At 38.5% G+C, this 5881-nt stretch overlaps 1 pseudogene; it reads right to left on the bottom strand.

Annotated features, from left to right (window-relative positions):
* Positions 1-786: 786 nt before the first annotated feature.
* Positions 787-5042, bottom strand: LOC105856723 (RUN and FYVE domain-containing protein 2-like; annotated as a pseudogene).
* Between the last annotated feature and the right edge of the window lie 839 nt (positions 5043-5881).

A 5881-nucleotide genomic window follows, 5' to 3' on the forward strand; every position in this document is an offset into this window, starting at 1 on the left:
TTGCAAGACAATGCTCCATGACATGACACAAACAACGCTGCTCAAACTACAGAAGGTGGACTTGGAAACTCTTTGTCATTTAATGTATTCACCAGACCTTGCACCAACTGACTACCACTTCTTCCAGGCTTTGGACCACTTCTTGTAAAGAAAAATATTCAATTCTCGACAAGCTGTGGAAAATGCCTTTTGTGATTTCATCACCACTTGCTCTCCATGCTTCTTTGCTGCTGGCATAAACAAGCTGCCATTTTTAATACATTCAGAATTTACATTACTCTTTAATTTATTTTCCTTGAGTTTGGGTTCACAGTTTGGTAGAGATGCTTTAAAAAAGAGGTAGTTAGTCAGGGTGAAGAGGAAACATTGTTTGTATCTAACAGCACCTTGGAAAATATGTAACATTTGCCATTTTGATCGCAATTAACATTTCTCTCTCTCCCTTGAATCTGCAAATGTAATAGAGGGAAATGATCCTCTTCCTTTTTATGGTTACCTGCTTGGACTCTCTCTCCTATTACATCATCCCCAGTATTATTATTACTACTCATAAAAATGAATAGCCACTCCAAAGATATGTTATAAAATAAACCCTTCAAAGTGGGGTTGTTTAGATTTAGAAGAGAAAGGCTCAACTGAGTAACTTTTACTCATACAGTCATTAGAGAAAATGAGCAAAATTTCCAGCAGCCTCAGGTACCTTTTCTCCCTGGACCCAGTTTACTTAAGTCATACCTATCAACTCTTTAGTCAAATCCAAGGCCTGGCTTTATGGCATCCTGACATCTAACACATGTAGAGAATGGCCCTGCATGAATGTTTTGGACCAAGTCTTAGCCTCCAGTCTTGTGACAGGCTGGTGGAATATGGCTTCATCAGATACTTGTGACAGGGATTGGAAACTTGCTCAGGCTTGATACTTGAAGGAAAAGGCAGTTCATTTGTTGAACAGACATCACAGAAGGTTCCTGTACAGTTCTTACACACATTGGTTCTGCCATCCTCCTGGTATAGCTGACACGCTGTGGCTCTTCAGAGAGCAGTGGCTGATCCTGTTCATCCATAGGGTGAGAATGCAGCCTGTGATTTTCTTTTAGGGGCTTTTTAGTTTAACATTTTCCTCTTGAATTTTGTGCTTCCCATCCATCTTGGGTTCTGGCTTCTGGGAACCCTTTCCTGGGATGTTACTGTCCTTTGGTAAACTTTCTTTTTCTGTTTTAGTTGTAAGTCAAGCTACCCGGTGAACTCCTCCACTTCCAGCTTCAGACTGTTGATCTTGTCTCCAAAATCCTGTTTGAGGACCTGGTTGTCCAACTCAGCAGATTGGTGGTCTTGCTCAGCCTGGAGCAATCTTTGGTTGAGTTGTTTAATGGTAGCAGCCATCTGATTAGTCATCACTTCCAAGTGACTGTTTAGTTCACTTTATTGTTTTACTCCTAAGTCTGAGCTCTGCAACTTAAAGGCAAGTTCATGCCTGAGAACCCTGAAGTCATCTAGCTGCTGCCAAAGAGACACCAGGGCAACCTATTTCTTATAGACATCCTCCAACGTCTTTGCAGCCAATTCTATCTACTATCTCATGCTGATCTGGACCTCCAATTCTTTTTCTTTTTCTTTTGGCATATTATAGGGGTACAAATTCCAAATGTTTATAGCAGCACAATTCACTATTGCATGGTCATGGAAGCAACCCAAGAGCCCATCAATTCATGAGTGGATAATTAAAATGTGGTATATCCTCACAATGGAATATTACTCAATCCTAAAAAATGATGGTGAGCTAGCACCGTTTATGTTATCCTGGATTAAGCTTAAACCCGTTATCCAAAGTGAGGCGACACAAGACATGGAAAATGGGCCCTACATCTACTCGCCATCAAATTGGTACTGACTGATTAAAACTATGGTTTTCAAACGGTGGCAATGCTCACCAGGGATTCGGGGGGGGGAACCCAATCTGAGGGAGGTGGCAAGTATTTTGGAAGGGAAGGGCATAACTCTAACCCTTCTTAGGGAGAGGCAAAGATATACAATGTAACCAAAATGTCAAAAAAAAAAAATCAAAACAAAACTTTTTATCGGGTGGTGGGCAGGCAGTAGGGGGGAGGAGGAAAGGGGTGTATGCTTCCATAATGTGTGTGATGCACACCACCGGGGGTTTGGACACATTGGGGGGAGGGAGGGGGCAGGGGCAATATTTGTAACTCTAATAATATTTGTACCTCCATAATATGATGAAATTAATAAAATAAAAAAAGTGCCCTTTCCCCCCTACCCCCACAAGTCTGAGTTTCCAGCATGACCATCTACCAGATGGTGCACATCTCACTCATTATGTATGTATACACCCGCCCTCCTCCCCCCTCCCACCTGCCCAGTGCCCTATTACTATAGTTCTTATGTGTCCACTTAGGTGTTTCTCAGTTAATACAAGTTTGCTGGTGAGTATATGTGGTGCTTGTTTTTCCATTCTTGGGATACTTCACTTAGTAGTATGGGTTCCAGCTCTAACCAGGAAAATACAAGATGTGCTATATCACCATTGTTTCTTAGAGCTGCATAGTACTCCATGATATACATATACCACATTTTATTAATCCACTCTTGGATTGATGGGCACTTGGGCTGTTTCCACAGCCTTGCAATTATGAATTGTGCTGCTATAAACATTTGAGTGCAGGTATCTTTTTTATAGAGTGTCATTGGATCTTTTGAGTGGATGCCCAGTAATGGGATTGCTGGATCAAATGGTAGATTCACTTGTATCGCTTTAAGGTATCTCCATATTGCTTTCCACAGAGGTTGAACTAGTTTGCAGTCCCACCAGCAGTGTAGGAGTGTTCCTCTCTCTTTGCATCCATGTCAGCATTTATTGTTTGGGGACTTTTTGATAAAGGCCATTCTCACTGGAGTTAAGTGATATCTCATTGTGGTTTTGATTTGCATTTCCCTGATGATTAGAGATGTTGAGCATTTTTTCATATGTTTGTTGGCCATTCTTCTGTCTTCTTTATAAAAGTTTATGTTCAAGTCCTTTGCCCACTTTTTGATAGGATTATTTGATTTTTTCTTGCTGATTTTTGTGAGTTCTAAGCATATTCTAGTTATCAGCCCCTTATCAGATGCGTAGGATGCAAAAAATAATCCATCATGACCAAATGGGCTTCATCCCAGTGATGTAGGGATGGTTCAACATACGTAAATCTATAAATGCAATTCACCCACATAAACAGAAGCAAAAACAAAGACCACGTGATTCTGCCAATAGATGCAGAAAAAGCTTTTGACAGAATTCAACACCCTTTCATGATATGAACACTTAATACAATAGGCATAGAAGGGACATAACTAAAAATGATGCAAGCCATATATGACAGACCCATAGCCAACATCATACTGAATGGGGAAAAATTAAAAGCATTCCCACTTAGAACTGGAACCAGACAAGGCTGTCCACTATCTCCACTTCTATTCAACATAGTGCTGGAAGTCCTGGCTACAGCAATCAGACAGGAAAGTGGAATTAAAGGTATCCAAATAGGGGCAGAAGAGATCAAACTTTCACTGTTTGCTGATGATATGATATTATATTTAGAAAACCCCAAAGATTCACCCAAGAAACTCCTGGAACTGATCATTGAATTTAGTAAAGTCTCAGGATACAAAATCAATACACAGAAATCAGAGGCATTCATATACGCCAACAACAATCAAATTGGGAACCAAATCAAAGGCTCAATACCCTTCACAATAGCAACAAAGAAATTAAAATACCTAGGAATATACTTAACCAAGGAGGTAAAAGACCTCTACAGGGAGAACTATGAAACACTGAGGAAGGAAATAGCAGAGGATGTAAACAGATGAAAATCCATACCATGCTCATGGGTCAGCAGACTCAACATCATTAAAATGTCTATACTACCCAAACTGATCTACAGATTCAATGCGATACCTATTAAAATCCCATCAGCATTCTTCACAGATATAGAAAAAGTAATTTTACACTTCGTATGGAACCAAAGAAGACCCCGAATATCAAAAGCAATTCTACAAAAACAAAATGGGAGGTATTAATATGCCAGATATCAAACTATACTAAAAAGCTATAGTAATTAAATCAATCTGGTATTGGCACAAAAATAGGAATATTGACCAGTGGAACAGATCTGAGAATCCTGATATAAAACCATCCTCATATAGCCATCTAATCTTTGACAAAGCAGACAAAAACATACGCTGGGGAAAAGAATCTCTCTTCAATAAATGGTGCTGGGAAAACTGGATAGCCACTTGTAGAAGGCTAAAGCAGTACCCACACCTTTCACCTCTCACAAAAACCAACTCACGCTGGATAACAGACTTAAACCTAAGATGTGAAACTATTAGAATTCTAGAGGAAAATGTTGGAAACACTCTCCTAGACATCGGCCTAGGCAAAGAATTTATGAAGAAGACCCCAAAGGCAATCACAGCAGCAACAAAAATAAATAAATGGGACATGATCAAACTAAAAATCTTCTGCACAGCCAAAGAAACAGTCATGAAAGTAAACAGACAACCTACAGAATGGGAGAAAATTTTTGCATCCAATTCTTTTTCAACATCAAATCGTAATTGTGTCTCCTCCTTTAAATACTGTCTTGCTTCACTTAGTGCTTGCCCTTCTGAAGTTCCTTAAGACCTTTTCGGTTGAATTCAAGTATGTAGAAACTTTCCTTTTTAACTCATTCAATTTCTTCTTGCAAGGTAATAATCCTGTTGTTTGCAACTGCAAGCTCCTCTGTCAGTTTAGTGCTGGATTTTTCTAATGCATCTACTTTTGCCTGAAGGTTATTTACGGTAGCATTCAGGTGTCTGTTGAGTTCTTCTACATAGTTCTTTTGGTCCAGAATTGCACTGATCTGACCATTTCCTTCACTACCTTTACTGCTGTTCTCATCCTTGAAACACATTGAAAAATTTATAATTTCAGGAGCAGAATATCCTGATCTTGGCCTACAAGGTTTTTCATTATGAGAAGAAGAAAGAACATTTGTCATTTTTCCACTTAATTACTTCAGAACTATCTGCCCTTTTCAAAATCTCCTACCACAAAACAAGCTAGCTCTCTTCCCTAGTCCCTCCCCCCCTCCTTTCCAAATTATAATGGAAATTGTTTTTAAAGATAGGGTTTGACTTTTACGAATAGGAAATATTGATTAAAGCAAAATCAAGTCAGGTATAGAGTAATACAAATTTAATTTGTTGATGATTGAGAAAAATTAGCTCAGAATATTTATTAAATTATTTCTTAAATAAAGGATTCCTTATTCTGAGGCAAGAATCAGAGCTGATAAACAGGTTTCTTGGAAAGGGCAGTATGGTCACCCCTCATTATCTATGGGATGCTAGTTCCAGGACTCCCCATAATCCACAAGTACTTGAGTCTCTTATATAAACTGATGTAGTATTTGCATATAACCTATGCACATCCTCCCATATATTTTAAATCATCTCTAGATTACTTATAGTACTGAATACAATGCCTATGCATCACTTCATTGTGTGGTTTCAATGTAGTACTTGGTACTGAGAATTCAAGTTTTGCTTTTTTCAAACTTTGTGGAATTTTTGTCCCCAAATATTTTTAATCAGCAGTTGGTTAAATCCATAGACATGGAACTCATGGATATGAAAAGCTGACTGTACTCAAATATCTCTTAGTAACAAACTATTTTGGGGAAAAGAGGGAAATGTATTCAGCAAGGGAATTAAAGAAATGGAATATACTATTTAGATTATGTTATGTATGTCTAGATTGTTTGATTCCAATTAAGATCTAAGAAGATATAATTCTGTGACTAGTTTAGAATTCTAGGATCCGAAAATCTGGAACCAT

This window comes from Microcebus murinus, chromosome X, assembly GCF_040939455.1.
Source record: "Microcebus murinus isolate Inina chromosome X, M.murinus_Inina_mat1.0, whole genome shotgun sequence".
Lineage (NCBI taxonomy): Eukaryota > Metazoa > Chordata > Mammalia > Primates > Cheirogaleidae > Microcebus > Microcebus murinus.